Here is a 17,113-nt window from a genome sequence, read left to right as displayed (position 1 = left end):
TAAATTTAAATTTAAAAAATCGACAATTTGTGAAATAGATGAATTTATAAGTTTAAAAAATCATGATAAAAATTTTTAATTTTAAAAATTATGAATGAAAATAAACTATTACATAAAAATCATGAATGTATGATGTAATTTATTCTTATTTTCCTTTTTACTATTTTTTGCTTTCACGACATCCTCGTAATAATTAGGATCTATCCTTCCCCTTCATGTAATCTCATGGAAAAGGAAACATATATACTTCATTAAGTTGAAATTAACATACTTTTAGGATATTGGCGGAAATTTAATAAAAATTTTCGATCACTAAATAAATCTTTTAAACTAAATTGTAGGAAAATATATAGTTTTCTCAAGTTAACCGTCACGTATTGGACAACAAATCAGGCATTCCAGCCTAGCTTTAATAACTTTACAACTCACCAAACCAAACTATGAGGTAATAGATCAAAGACCTAGAGAATCAATATATAGAAATCTAAAACCAGCAAAGAACAAGGCTAAGTGTTGATACATTTCCCAATGAAATAAAACCAAGCTCGTCGCCAATATGGATTTATGTACAGGATGGTAGCAATTGCCATTAAAACAATTGCGTAAGAAACCCAAAAGCTCACATAAAAGACATACTTATCCATCAAACCGCCTTCTTCTTCCCCGTTTGAGGCAAATGGCATTGTTGCGGGTGAATCTGTTTCGGGGCAATTTTTATGTAATGGAGGTCCACAAAGAAAAGGATTCCCTAGGTAACTGTTTTCATCGAAGGTCCCAAACTGAGCTTTTTGATCTGGAATGCTCCCTGACAAATTGTTGTATGACACGTTGAAGACCTCTAGAGCATTTAACTCAATCAATTGAACAGGGATTCTTCCGTTTAACTTGTTGTGAGATAGGTCCAAACTCTCAATCTGCTTAAGCTTCGAGAATGTTGAGGGTACAACTCCAGTCAAATTGTTTATGCGACAAGTTTAATGAACGGATGTCACTCAAATTTCCAATCTCAAAGGGGATTTCACCTGTTAGTCTGTTGCAGGATAAATCGACTCCAGACATGTTCTCAAGAATCTTACCTTTGTATGTGTAAAAACCACTCTTTGTTGTATAATCCACCCGTTCTTCGATATGACTCTCATCGATTAAAGATCCAAGGATTGCCTCTTGTGCTTTTAAATGATCCCTTTCTAATATTGTCATTCCATAATAATCAGCTCCCTCCAATGTCGAACCAAAATAGAAAGTTCCCGTCCCTGTTAAAGACTTCCCAGCGTTTGGCTCAAGAGTTAAATTACCCAAACAAGAAGGTATAGGACCAGAAAGCTTGTTTTGAGAAAGATCTATGATGCTTAATGAGTATGATTCACATAGCTGAACCGGAATTCCCCCAATCAAATAATTGGCTTTCAGAAGAAGGACACTCAAAGCTGAAAGAGTACCAAGCCAAGATGGAATTTCACCGGTCAAATAGTTTTCACTAAGGTCTAAAGTCACCAGTGAAGAGCTGTTAAAGAATACACCTGCCAAGTTACCAGTTAATCTATTTTTGCTCAAATGAAGATGTCTGACAAATCGTGCATCAAAGCAAGATGGTAGTGGGCCAGAAAAATTATTTTGTGAAACGTCCAAAAACAGAAGGCAATCCAAATAGCACAATTCCATCGGAATGGGACCCTCAAGCTGATTGTTGGATAAAGCCAATGTCATCAAATCTGACATATTCCATACCCATCTTGGGAGCTTGCCAGACAAATTGTTGTTACTTAAATCCATATCAAAAAGGGAAGGTATACTGGTTGAGATATCAATATTAGGTATCTCTCCATCAAAATTATTGCTATCTAAATATAATGTTGTTAATGAATATAAGCTAAATATCGTGGGGGCTATCTTCCCACTCAAATTATTATTCGACAGTCTGAGAAACCGTAACAAGTCACTCTTTCCAAACTCTTCTGGTATTCCTCCGGACAAATTATTATATGACAGATCTAAATGTCTCAAACCACCCAGACAAGGAGGAATATTACCTTCAAGGGTATTGCCAGATAAGTTTAACCTGATTAAATATGGAAAAGTTGAACAAATGTTTGTTGGAATTTGACCCTGTATTTTGCTCTCAGATATATCAATAATGGACATGTTTGGATTTGGGTGTAAAGGCAACTGGAGCGAGCCCATAAAAGAATTTCCTGCCATTAAATATGCTTCTAATCTTGTATTGTTCACTAACAACCAAGAAGGAATCGTTCCTCCAAAATTGTTAAATGAAAGATCAACAATACTCAAGTCATATTGGTGATGGAGGAATTTGGGAAGTTCATTGTGGAGTTCCTTTGTTGTACAATTTGACATACGGAAGACTTCTAATTGGAACTTTGGAATCCAAGTTTGAGAGATAGGCTCTTTTACTAGCTTGTTTTGATTGCTTAAGAGGACCTTGAGATGTGAGTGGTTTGCAAATGATATGAAAAAAGCCGGAACTTGAAATAGATTTTTTGAAAGAGCAACGAATCTAAGCAATGTAAGATTGCCCAGAGAAGTGGAGGCATCATTTTCAGTAAATCGATTGTCGGAAATATCCAGATAACGGAGAGATGATAAGTTACCCAAACATGAAGGAAGTGTTCCTTCGAGTGCATTTTCACTAAGATCCAACGCCTCAAGATTCCGTAAATCACACCAGCCTGTAAAACAAATCCATGTATGATATTTCAAATTTCACGTTCATTTATGTTTAAGAGGATCAAAAACATTTAAGGAGGAAATATAACTAAAGAAATTTATTCAGTAAGATAGGTGATCAAGAAATCTGTCAAAGATCAATGATAAAAATTGCCTAATCTTCCTTTATAAAATTATGTCACAATTAATTTACCTTTAGTAGGTGTCATAACGTCTAGATCCGGGGATCTATCGCTAGACATTGACTTTTAGGGAGTCGCCACCAATCTTTTTTATCTAGGTGCGATTGGCCACCTATGGAATCTGTCCTTTTAGGGAACACCTAAGTTTAAGGGCCCCTAAAAGAATAGGTTCAGGTCTACTAACCAGAACAGGGTTCGGGAGTTCGGTTACGTGTGAGGAAAGTTATAGCACCCTCACAACGCCCATCAAAAGATGGTACCAGCTTGAATTTGTGTTATCCAAAAGCCTTAAAATTTTACCAAGTAATTAATTATTGGAAATTATTCTCAATTGACTCTAATACTTTTAGCAGAAAATTGAGAAAATTCCCTCACCTCAAGAGTATGCAAGAAAAACTACTGTTTCATTTGCAGAGGCTCCGTCGTCGGATTATTTAAATCAAAATTAAGATAGAAAGGAAGGAAAGAATGATTTTTTTTTTGTAGGGAAAATTGATACTTTCAACTTTTCCCTAAAAATATTTTTTGGAAATTTCGATTTTCAAGAAAAATTGATACTTTCAACTTTTCCTCAAAAACTCTTTTTTTGAAAATTTATTTCTAAGGAAAATTGATACTTTCAACTTTTTCCCAAAAATATTTTTTGGAAATTTCGATTTTCAAGGAAAATTGATACTTTCAACTTTTTCTCAAAAACCCTTTTTTTGAAAATTTATTTCTAAGGAAAATTGATACTTTCAACTTTTCCCCAAAAATAGTTTTTGGAAATTTATTTCTAAGGAAAATTGATACTTTCAACTTTTCCCTAAAAATATTTTTTTTTTGAAATTTATTTCTGAGGAAAATTGATACTTTCAACTTTTCCCCAAAAATATTTTTTGGAAATTTATTTCTAAAGAAAATTGATACTTTCAACTTTTCCCTAAAAATATATTTTTTTTGGAATTTTTTATTTTTATTTAAAGAAAATAAAATAATAAAAAATAAATAAAAAGGATATTACATAAACCTAATCTAATAAATAAAAATTAAAATAAACAAAGAAATAAATAAAATAAAAAAATTCAAAGAAAAAAAAAAAAAAAAAACCTGGAGTGGCTCGGATCGCGGCTCGGCTCGGCTCGGCTCGGCTCGGAGGGGGCTGGCACGCGCGGGTCAGAAAGCGGGTCGACGTCCGGGTCGGGTCGGGTTCGGCAAAACGCGCGGATCCTGTGGGTTACTTAAGGCCAAAACGACGTCGTTTTGGGAGGGTATAAAAGACAGTCCCCTTCGTTTTTCGGCAGAACAGCCCTCGCCTCTCTCTCTCTTCTTCCTTTTTTCTCTCCCTTCTCTCTAGAAAATGAAGAACACCGGTGCCGGATTTTGGAAAAAGTCACCGAAATCTGAAAATTTCGCCGGAAGTTGGCCGGAAGTGCGCCGGTTTCTGGGATTCTACGCCGGAAACTGGGCAGACCGCCGAAAACTTCAAAGTTGGCCGAAAAATTCGTCGGAAAATTCAAACCCCGCCGGAAACTTCACCGAAATCTGGAAATTTCCCAGAAATTTCCAGGAAAATTTTCGCCAAAAACTTCTAAAAACTTATTTCTGATTCCCTACAACTATCCTAACACTTCTCAACCTTCTTTAGCCTTCGAAAACTCTTCTAAACACCTCTTTTCTCTCAAATTCAGTAGCTTTGCTCACTGTTTTCTCTCTTTTCATTCTGTTCCAGGGGGTGCCTTTTATAGGGGTTGATCAGGAGTTCCTGATCAATCCCAATTCCTCCTTGGACGGGGATTCAGTCTTTGAATCTAATTGGACTCTTCTGATTGAGTTCCCCTCCACAGTGGGATTCTTCAGCCTTGAATCTTAGCCCTCCAAAATTAAAATCAAAATAAATAAAAAATCCTAGATAATTAGAAAAGATAAATCAAAAGATATTATAGTAAAAAAAAATCTGATAATCAGGAAAAATCAGAACAGATAAAAAAATAATAATAAATATATAACTATATACATATAAATCTAATCTAATAAAAAAAATATATATACATAATAATAAAATACAAAATAATACAGGACAAATTGAATTGGGCCCTACCCATTTGGGCCAGGCCCAATTGATCTGGGCTTGGACCCAATTGGGTGTCTACAGCTGCCCCTCTTTGCACATTTTCTGTGAAACAGAAATTGCGCAAAGACGTAGACACCCAATCAAGACTCAGCTCAACAATGTCATTTTTTGTTTTTTTTTATTTTTATTTTTTGTTTTTGTTTTTGTTTTTTTTTTTTTTTTACCAAAGCTCCTCTAAGCAGAGGCTCAACGACTTTGAGAAAGTAAATTGCTCCTCTCAACAGAGGCACCACGACTTTGGAAAGTAAATCGCTCCCCTAAACAGAGGCACCACGACTTTGGAAAATAAATTGCTCCTCTCAACAGAGGCACCACGACTTTTGAAAAAATAAATTGCTCCTCTAAACAGAGGCACCACGACTTTGAAAAGTAAATTGCTCCTCTCAACAGAGGCACCACGACTTTTGAAAAAAGTAAATTGCTCCTCTAAACAGAGGCACCACGACTTTGAAAAGTAAATTGCTCCTCTAAACAGAGGCAACGGAACTTTGAAAAGTAAATTGCTCCTCTCAACAGAGGCACCACGACTTTGAAAAAATAAATTGCTCCTCTCAACAGAGGCACCACGACTTTGAAAAGTAAATTGCTCCTCTAAACAGAGGCAACGGAACTTTGAAAAGTAAATTGCTCCTCTAAACAGAGCCAACGAAACTTTGGAAAATAAATTGCTCCTTGACAATCATGTCCAAAGGAGTTGAAAGTTGTGTTTGAAGGAATTTCAGGAGATTATGCCCAAAGGTCTTATAAATCAACCCTGATACCCAAAAAGTATCCTATTTCAAGGATTAGGAACTTACCTGATAAGCTTTTTCTTTTTTCAATTTTGCAAAATATCTTCATATTTGTCTTCTCCATGTGGGATGTTGGAACACCCCTGCTTCTTGAATTTATACACTATATTCTCCTGAAAGTAGTGTATGTTGTGCAATGCATATGAATTTCAATGCATGCCATGCAAATGTTGACCAATTAATTCCTATTCAATGTATGGTACTCAAGTTTCTCAAGCTCTTTTTTTTCTTGGGTGTCAAGCCCTTTGATTCCTCAAGGATCCAATTGCACTGCTCTTCTAAGATCGAACCAGTGTAGCTCTCAATTGTCTCTTCCACTCACATTCTTCTTGTAAGAAATCTCTTCCTAAATTCAATTTCCTAATTAGGAACTGAACATGTCGATTCTGCCTTTTTCACTCTTGACTCATTCAATGTAATGTAAAAATCTTTCCTGTTGTTATTCATTCATCAATCATTATTTCAAATTCAAAAAGTAAGAATGCATTTGCACATTTCTTCAATGGTGGGGTATTAAGAAGAAAAGAATCTGAATGTTGAGAAACAGTCATAAGAAAAAAGACACAAAGAATGGAATAGAATGTCTCTTATTAGCAAAATGTTGGCAAACTTTGGTCAAGAAAGAATTACAATGATAGGTATGGGGACAAAGCCCAAAATGAACAATCAGATAATCATGATAACACATCTCAAAGTCTTTTCTGAAAACTCAACCCTCTTGATGTATTTAACAACTTGGAACTCTTCCGAACTTGCTAGCCCCTATATCAGCAGACTTTTAAATTCGATGTCGTATCCTCCTTATCTAAGCTGCCTTTTCAGGTTTTCAACTTAGACAATCCCCTATGACTCAAACCGCCCTTTTTGGGTTTTCGCCTTGAGTCCTCCTTTTTCATTCACTTTTTTCTTTTTTTTTCATTTTTTCCTTTTTTTTTCATTTTTCATCATTTTTCATTTTTTCCATTTTTTCCATTTTTTCATTTTTTTATTTTTTTTATTTTTTATTTATTTTTGTATTTTTTTTTCAAGCATAGTATTTCTTCACAGCATCAGAATTTACAGGATGGGGTAAATCGTTTCCATCCATCTCAGTCAGTATCAATGCTCCACCCGAAAAAGCCCGTTTCACCACATACGGCCCTTCCCAATTCGGAGTCCATTTTCCTTTACTATCGTGCTGGATTGGGAGAATTTTTTTTAAAACCAACTCTCCTTCTCGAAAGCAACGAGGTCGAGTTTTCTTATCATGAGCCTTCATCATTCTTCTTTGGTATAGCTGACCATGGCACAGTGTAGTCAATCTCTTCTCTTCTATGAAATTTAACTGCTCATAACGTTCACGAATCCATTCAACTTCTTCTAACTCAACTTCTTTTAAAACTCTCAAAGAGGAGATCTCTACTTCCACTGGTAGTACAGCTTCCATCCCATAAACCAAAGAAAACGGGGTTGCCCCAGTAGAGGTGCGAACTGACATTCGGTATGCATGCAATGCGAATGGTAACTTTTCATGCCAATCTTTGTAAGTCTCGGTCATTTTTTCTAAAATCCTCTTTATGTTCTTATTGGCTGCCTCAACTGCCCCATTCATTTTTGGACGGTATGGTGCCGAGTTATGATGCTTGATCTTATATTGAGCACATATTTCTTGCATCATCTTGCTATTTAGATTCTTGGCATTGTCTGAAATGATTTTCTCTGAAAGTCCATATCTACAGATAATCTCCTTTTTTATGAACTTCCAAACCACGGAGTGTGTCACGTTTGCATATGAAGCTGCTTCTACCCATTTTGTGAAGTAATCTATCATCACAAAAATGAATCTGTGCCTGTTAGAAGCCTTTGGGGTGATTGGACCAATGACATCCATGCCCCACATTGAAAATGGCCATGGTGGTGCCATAACATGTAAAGCAGACGGCGGAGCATGAATCTTATCAGCATATATCTAGCATTTATGGTATTTACGAGCATAATCAATGCAATCATTCTCCATCGTCAACCAGTAATATCCCGCTCTCATAATCTGTCTTGCCATCATATGCCCACTAGTATGTGCCCCACATATTCCATCATGCACCTCTTCAATGATTTTTTTCGCTTCAGTCTCATTTACACACCTCAATAGTACTTGATCCTTGCTTCTTTTGTAAAGGATATCCCCATCCAGGAAAAAGCTCATAGCCAATCTTCGGATGACCCTTTTATCATTTTCTGTTGCATGAACTGGATACTACTGATCCTTGACATACTATAAGATGTCATAATACCAGGGTTTTCCATCTTCTTCCCCCTCTACATTAGAACAATACGCTGGTATATCTTTAACATCTAACTTGATGGGCTGAATGTCAGTGTCATCATTAATTCGAATCATTGCAGCCAGAGTAGCCAATGCATCAGCAATCACATTTTCTTCTTGAGGTAAGTGATCGAACTGGACATCTTCAAATTGTTTCGTCAACTCTAGAATATACTTATGATATGGAACGAGTTTTGAATCTCTCGTCTCCCATTCTCGTTTCAACTGGTATATAACTAGAGCTGAGTCTCCGAACACTTTCAGTGCTTTTACTCTTCTTTCTATAGCAGCTTGCAAACCCATGACACATGCCTCATACTCAGCGATGTTATTTGTGCAATTGAAATTTAACCTCGCTGTTACAGGATAATATCGTTCTTCTGGAGAAATCAGAATTGCCCCAATTCCATATCCCAAGGCATTAGCAGCTCCATCAAAGTACATTCTCCAACATTTTTCTACATGCCCCCTTCCTCCAGTTGAGAAATAGTCATTAAGTCTTAATCAAGAAATTCTAGCTTCATTGGCTCATACTCTTCAGTAGCACGATCTGCAAGAAATTCTGCTATAGCGCTCCCTTTTATTGCTTTTTGGCTCATATATATAATATCATATTCCGAGAGCATTACTTGCCATCTAGCAATTCTTCCAGACAAAGAAGGCTTCTCGAAGATATACTTAATGGGATCCAGTTTTGCTATGAGCCACGTAGTGTGATAAAGCATATACTGTCTGAGTCTTTTGGCAGTCCACGCTAATGCACAACACATTTTCTCCAATGAAGAATACTTGGATTCATATTCTGTGAACTTTTTACTCAGGTAGTAAATAGCTCTCTCTTTTCGGCTAGCTTCGTCTTGCTGCCCCAGCACACATCCCATTGAACTTTCACATACAGTTAAGTATAAGATTAAAGGTTTTCCTGGAACAGGTGGCACCAACACTGGAGGGTTCGATAAATATTGCTTAATTTTATCAAACGCCTCCTGACATTCTTCGCTCCATTTCCCAGGATTATTCTTACGGAGAAGCTTAAATATGAGATCACATTTGTAAGTAAGCTGAGAGATAAACCGAGAAATGTAGTTCAATCTCCCCAAAAAACCTTGAACTTCTCTTGGTGTGCTGGGAGGCGATAAATTCTGGATGGCCTGTATCTTATCAGGATCAACTTCAATTCCTCTTTCACTGACCACGAAACCTAGCAACTTCCCTGACCTTACCCCAAAGGTGCACTTGGCTGGGTTTAATTTTAACTGAAATTTTTTCAACCTCTCAAATAACTTTCTGAGGCTGGTGACATGATCTTCATCCCCACAAGACTTTGCAATCATATCATCTACATACACTTCGATTTCTTTGTGCATCATATCATGGAAGAGTGTTACCATGGCCCTTTGATATGTTGCCCCAGCATTCTTTAATCCAAAAGGCATGACTTTATAGCAGAAAGTTCCCCACATGGTCACAAAAGTAGTCTTTTTCATATCATCTGCAGCCATCTTTATCTGATTATACCCTGAGAAACCATCCATAAAGGAGAAAATTGAATGCTTAGCTGTGTTATCTACCAGTGTGTCAATATGAGGCAAAGGAAAGTTATCCTTTGGGCTAGCCTTATTCAAGTCCCGATAGTCCACACACATTCGTACTTTTCCATCTTTCTTAGGAACTGGGACTATATTGGCTACCCATTCTGGATACTTGGCCACTTGTAGAAAACCTGCATCAAATTGTTTCTTCACCTCCTCTTTAATCTTTAGCAGCATTTCGGGCTTCATCCGTCTCAGTTTTTGCTGAACTGGCTTACATTCTGGCTTTAGGGGCAATCTGTGCTCCACTATCTCTGTGCTCAGTCCTGGCATATCCTGGTAAAACCAAGCGAATATATCTACAAATTCACAAAGTAGATCTGCCAACCGTTGCCTATCTTCAGATGTAAGTGAAGTACCTATTCTGACCTCTTTCTTATTCTTTTCATCTCCTAGATTCACTAAGTCCACTACCTCCTGATGAGGCTCAATTGGCTTATTCTCTTGTTCAATCATTCTCATTAGGTCCGGAGGCATAACATATTCTTCAAAATTCTCTTCATTATCAAGTTCATCAGTATTGATTGAATTCTCAAAGCTAACCTCTTGATTGTTATCATGATTATCTTCATGTTCATTTAAAGACCTGCAATTGAATGAAATGGGGATATGTTGGCAAGATGTGCTTGGAGAGATGAAAAAAATGAAGACACAAGAAGAAATGAATGAAAATGCATACTTCCTAATTTTTATTAAAAATAATAAATGATGAATGGCCCAAACAAAAAAGATCACCCCATAGCCTTGGGCAAAAGCTATTGAGATGTTACTATTACATTGAATCAAAATCAAAAGTCAGAGGCATTTCAATGGCACTCCAATTGTTCAGCTCATAGTCTTGTGGATAAAGGCGAACCCACTCCTCTTGATTAGCCCCCACTTCATCTTCAACAGCATTAATGGCTAACTGGGCAAAATCATCTTCCATACTTTCCTTTGCAACTGGGTACATGAATCCTCCAGGTCTGAAGGTTTCATACAAGTGTGGGATAAACATCAGTCTAGCTGTTTTTCTTGATGGCCTTCTTTTGACCTCCCACTCTGCCATCTCATAGCCTAGGCCCACCCTGTCGCTATTGTCTGCTATTGTTGGAGGTTCTTTGATTCCCTGTAAATTTTTGCCTAGCCCTAGTCCTGGACACCAGCCTTTGTTGATGACTTGGCTCACCACTATCTTTGAAAAAGGCTGACTTTGAAATCCTTCACCTACAGTATTGACCAATTCAAAAGATCGATAGGAGCATTCCAATGCTTCTTCGGCAGCCTCTACATATGGAGTGTTCAATGGTTGGGTCACTAGCATGTCTTCCTCCCCAACTACCACTACTAATTGACCTTTCACATTGAATTTGATCTTCTGATGCAAAGTAGAGGGTACAGCTCCTGCCATGTGAATCCATGGCCTTCCTAACAGACAGCTGTAGGATGGAGAGATATCCATCACTTGAAATTTTATATTGAAGGTGCATGGCCCAATTTGTAAGGGCATCTCAATATCCCCCAGGACTTCTTTTCTGGTTCCATCAAAGGCTCTCACAATCATCTGACTGTCCTTCATATGAGAGTAATCAATGGGTAACCTTGCTAAAGTTGACATAGGCATGACATTGATGGCAGAACCATTATCGATAAGGACTTTGGCTATGATATGACTCTTGCACTTGACTGTGATATGCAGAGCCTTGGCATTTCTTTTTCCCTCCGAAGGAATCTCATCATCGCTGAATGAAATATGATTTGGCATGACTAAATTTCCAGCCAGGTGGTTCACATATTCAACAGACACGTTATGTGCCACGTATGCCTGATTCAACACTTTCAGTAGGGCGTTTCGGTGTGGCTCTGAGTTCAGCAACAGTGATAATAATGAGATTCGAGCTGGCATTTTATTCAACTCTTCCACAACTGAATATTCACTATGTTTTACCAGCTTCAGGAATTCACAAACCTCCCTTTCTGATACTGGCTTTAGCTGATCTTCTTCAGGCTCTATCTCTGGATTATTTCGTCTTTCTCCTTCTTTAGCCTTCTCTCTTCTAGCCTTCTCTAGCATTTCTGGGGTGTAACATCTCTCACTTCGAGTAATGCTTCCTACACCAGTAATGTTAGAAGCATCGGCTTTGGAGACCTCTTCTTTTTACCCCTGCACTACAGCGTCACATCCATATCTCCAGGGCACAGCTTTATCATCTTTGTATGGGAAAGGAGTCGGGATTTTAAAAGTTACCGGCCTAGGGAGGAGCTTGTCTATGACTGATTTTGGTTTGTTTCCACACCGAATTGTCACTGGTTTGAGAAACAGCTTTTCAGGCCTATCATTCATGCACACCTCAGCATTCTTCAAGCTTTCTTTTTCTTCGTAGACCTCCATCTGATGTGAATTCAGGAGTTTTTGCACCTCTCGATGAAATTGTTTACAGGTCTCAATGGAGTGGCCTCTTGCCCCACTATGATACTTACAACTAGTACCAGCTATATATGCTCCATGATAGCTGTGTGGACTTACCAGTTGCATCATGTCTGCTTTTCGTAAGACATCAAACAATTGATCGAGAGGTGTCTTAATATCTACCACTTCTTTCTTCACATGGCGCTCATGCTCTTCACCTATAGCATTCACATTATGATTTGGCAAAGGATTGCCACTAACATTTGGTGCAGTCATCCCTCCAGTGTCAAAGCAGATCATCCCATCCTTAATCAACCGTTGCACTTTATATTTCAGGGTAGTGCAATTTTCGGTGGAGTGACCAGCAATCCCATAATGGTAGTCACAGTGGGCGGTGGAATCATACCACTTTGGGTAAGGTGGCTTGAGGGGTTCCAATTTACTTGGAGCAATCAAATGATTGTTGTAGAGCTCCTTGTATAATTCCGTATAGGTCATGGGAATAGGGTCAAAAACAGGTCTTTCACGAGTGGTTCGTTGCTCCCGCGAGCCACCAGCAGCGTTAGTTGGGCGAATTTGTGGTTTTGGGGTGGGTTGAATGTTAGAACTGTATATGGTGTTTTGAGGTCTATGAGAGGTTTGATAGGTTTGGGGGTATGGTGGTTGGTATGGGTGAAAAGAAGTGTTATTTACAGTGGGGTGATAGGGCAGATATTCTGGTGGGGGTAGGGCGAATAACCCCTAAGTTGCTGTCTATCAAAGCTCACAGCCTGAGCTTCAGTTTCTTTTTTCTTTGGGATTCTTTTGCTAGATGCTTCATTCCCTTCTAGCTTGCCATTCTTGATGGCACTCTCAATGATTTCTCTTGAAATTACCATATCGACAAAATTCTTTGTTGCATTCCCTATCAACTTTTCATAATAGGGAGGTTTTAAAGTGCTAACAAATAGCACTGTAGTTTCTTTCTCGGTCAGAGGAGGCTGTACCTGAGAAGCAATATCTCTCCACCTCTGGGCATACTCTTTAAAAGATTCGTTTGTCTTTTTCTCCAGATTCTGTAAAGACAAACGATCTGGAGCTAAATCGATGATATGTCGATATTGACTGATAAAGTCATGTGCCATATCGCTCCAAGAGCGAATACGAGTCCTGTCCAACTGAACATACCATCTGGCCGCAGAGCCAGTAAAACTATCCTGGAAGACATGTATCAAGAGTTTTTCATCATGTGCATGAGCCGCCATCTTCCTGCAATACATGGTGATGTGGGTTTTAGGGCACTTTGTACCGTCATATTTTTCAAATTTCGGTACTTTGAATTTATAGGGGATAACCACATCAGGAACTAGACAGAGCCCCGCAGCATCAACTGACCCATAGAAGCTAAATCCTTCCACGGCCCTTAGCCTTTGCTCTAGCATGCTAATCTTGGAACTCTCCTCAGCTTCCACCCTCATCTTTTCCCTTTCCTTCTCTTTTAAATCATCTAAATCAGGAATTGGTTCTGCTACCTTTTCAGTGAAGACAGGATTTAGATAGCTATTATACTGCCCGGGGTTGAAAGTCGATGGCATTCCAGGATATGTTGGATATGCGAAGTGTTGTGGTGGGACCTCTTGGGCAGACTGAGCTTGAGGTGGGCCAAAACTTGAAGGGTACAGGGGGTCAGCTATTTCTTATAATGAAGGAATTTGTTGGCTTGTACTTCCTTCAACTCATTTTCCTTTGTTCATGTTATTAAGAGCTTCCAGAATCTTGCTTAGCTCACCCTCAATCTTCTCCTGGCTTTCTCTATCTTTTCAAATCTTTGGGAATTTTCCTGCTCCATTTGCCTTACTCTGAATCTTGTGTTGAATCGATGGGCAAGATTTTTGCTAGACGGAGCTATCCTGGAACCTTGAGTACCATATCTTAGAATCAGTAAATTGGCTGATCATCACATGATTATTTTGTAAGTGTAATGAATGAGAATGCAATGAATGAGAATGTAATGAATGAGAAATGTAATGAATGAGAAATGCATGTATGCAAAGAACATTTGCCTCAAAACGGTATTCAACTAAAAAATTTCATTTATTCCAAAAAACTTTGATCTACATTGAGTTTATCCCTCTAGAATTATAGCCATAAAATTGTTTGATCTGTTCATACTGGGCTTTGGCTTCTTCTATGAAGTTCAACAGACGCTGTCCATGTTCTCCTACTGGGGCCACCACTTGTCTTAATGCTTCTGCCTCTTTCACCATCTCTCTTGCCTTACACACCCCTTTATGGATCTGGGTTGTTAAGTGCTCAATCCTTTATGGATCTGGGTTGTTAAGTGCTCAATGTATTTTTGCCTTCCTAGGTTCTCTCTTTTACCACACCAGACTTGGTATGATAATTCTCTATGTTCTCTGATCAATGCAGCGATGCGATCTCCTTGTTCTTCCAACCTTTGACTTAGCCCGCTCAAATAACTGTTCAGCATGTTAAGTTCTGCCTGTGCTTCGGTACTTTCTTCTTCCAATTCGGCATACTCTTGCTTCAGTCTTGTATTTTCCTCAGTCAGCTCGATAATGGTTATCCCTTTGGCTCTTTCCCTCACACATAGCCTCTTATGCTCCTGGTGTAACTTTGCTAGATCTTCAGTAGCTGTATCACGTTCTCTAGCAATCTTGTGAACTTCAACTTCATACCTTTCGGCTCTACCTTTCCACTAGGCTTTTTCTTCTTGAAGTTTCTGAATCTCTTGCTTTAACTGGCTCTTTTCAGACTCAAATTCTTTTGTTGTCAGCTCTAAATCTGATGGTGTCTCTTCAAGTTTTTCTTCTGTTGGCTGTTGAGAGATTTCATAAGTGAATACCATTTCTTGTCTTCTCTTTGCTCTCCAAACCAAATACCCTGGGGTGACCTTATCAGTGAATGGTCCAGGACTCACTCTTCGGGGATTTTTCCATGCTTTGATCATCTCATTCACCCTCTGAAATGCTTTAGGCTCACTGTAAGAGAAGTCTAACTGATGAAGCCCATAAGTCATAGGAATGAACTGTTCTCCCCCAAATTGCCTTCTTACTAGGAGTGGTGCATAATTCGTCACTCCCCATAGACCCAAAAGCGGAACCACTGTACTATCCCCACATTGGTATAACATAGGCTCACGATTCATCCATGAGGCCAACCATCTCACCCTGGCACTTTCCAACTTTTGTAAGAACGTTATCCATTCTTGTTTAGACTTCCGCTTTGACCACCCACTTTCGCAGAATTCTTTGATCGGAAAATGATTACGGATATAAAGCTTCGAGAAAGCACCTTTTCCTTGTTCAAAATGGCTTTTCATCCACAAATACAATAGCTGTATGCAACCTATGAAACGTCCTCCATTTCGACGACAATAACTCAAAGATCTGATAGTCTCTGCTAATATTACCGTTGAAGGATTACAGCCATTGATCACACTCTCGAAGAAATCAACCACCGCTATCTCAATATGTCCCAAGACCTTTGGAAAGATTACCAGTCCGTATATAGTCAAGGCAAATATGTCTAACCACCGTTCTTCACCGACATGTTGCATCAGAAACTCATAAAAGAACTTTCAAGGTAGGCAAACCTGTTCCTGTTTCTTCTTTGTATGAGAATCCACAACTTCCTTGTCTATCCCCATGAGTTGAGCCAGACTTTTACGAAATTCTAACTTATGCTTTTTGACATATATCTTGTCAGGAGTCTTGAGATGCAAACCCAACAAGACCGAATATTCTTCTATGGTGGGAGTCATATCAGCTTCATTAAAGATGAAACACCTGTATGCAGGATCCCAGAATTATGTTGTAGCTCTAATTAGTTGATCATCAACAGCCACTGCTAGAAGGTGTGCTATATGCCCATGTTTCTGACAAAACTGCTCTTGTCTTGACGGACTCATCTTCTTCCAGATGTCAACCAAATCTTCTAAATTATTCTGTTTGAGGAGGATAGATGTTTCTTGAGACAGAGTAGACTCATACCCAATTGGCAAGCAATCTCCCATCTTCAGTTGGGTCTTTTCTGACAGGGCCCTTACTTCGTTAGGTGTCCCACAGGGTGCTAATACTGATGAAGAACAAACTAGGCGTTCATTGGTATCCATGAAAAAAAATTTGTTGAAGATCGTTTTTCAGGAAAATGTTCTTTATGCAACTTTATGATATGCACATGAACCAATGCAAAAGAAAAAAAAAGGTTAGTATACCCAGAAAAAGAATAAATAACAAAATAAATTTAAACATCACACAAAGTAAAAGGATGGATCTTAGCTTTTGGTCAATTCTAACAGGGAAGAGTGATGGCTCTATCTATGGGTTAGGCACTCTTAAGGTTCACTATATGTGGTTTTAGGGTTAAAGTCTAAAGGTCCTCAAATTGTTCCTTACATCCTTGTCCATCACAGACTAGTAAGGCACCCTAATCCTCACCCATTACAGGCTACAAGCGAAAAATGTTCAATTTGAGTGGGAGTATTTCGCTAGCCACTGCGGAGGCATTAGACCTCACGAAAGCAATAGGTACTTTACTCCCTCCTAGAGGGACGGAGCTCGGGTGTAGAGCTCATGTTATGCACATGCATATGAATGACATAATTAACAATGTAAATAAACATGAATGAATAATAATACATATATACAAAAGGGTTCAATTTTATTAGGCTTTTGGATAACACAAATTATTTGCTGGCCTGACTCTCAGTGTCCCCAGTGGAGTCGCCAAGCTGTCATAACGTCTAGATCCGGGGATCTATCGCTAGACATTGACTTTTAGGGAGTCGCCACCAATCTTTTTTATCTAGGTGCGATTGGCCACCTATGGAATCTGTCCTTTTAGGGAACACCTAAGTTTAAGGGCCCCTAAAAGAATAGGTTCAGGTCTACTAACCAGAACAGGGTTCGGGAGTTCGGTTACGTGTGAGGAAGGTTATAGCACCCTCACAACGCCCATCAAAAGATGGTACCAGCTTGAATTTGTGTTATCCAAAAGCCTTAAAATTTTACCAAGTAATTAATTATTGGAAATTATTCTCAATTTACTCTAATACTTT

General features: G+C 38.5%; 1 pseudogene; it reads right to left on the bottom strand.

Annotated features, from left to right (window-relative positions):
- Window positions 1–279: 279 nt before the first annotated feature.
- On the bottom strand, window positions 280–2,694 carry LOC111284402 (cuscuta receptor 1 pseudogene; annotated as a pseudogene).
- Between the last annotated feature and the right edge of the window lie 14,419 nt (window positions 2,695–17,113).

This window comes from Durio zibethinus, chromosome 6 (genome assembly GCF_047325235.1).
Source record: "Durio zibethinus cultivar Kanyao isolate XHJ-2024 chromosome 6, ASM4732523v1, whole genome shotgun sequence".
NCBI lineage: Eukaryota > Viridiplantae > Streptophyta > Magnoliopsida > Malvales > Malvaceae > Durio > Durio zibethinus.
Note: the sequence above shows the minus strand (reverse complement) of the source record. Positions and strands in the feature narration are given on the sequence as shown.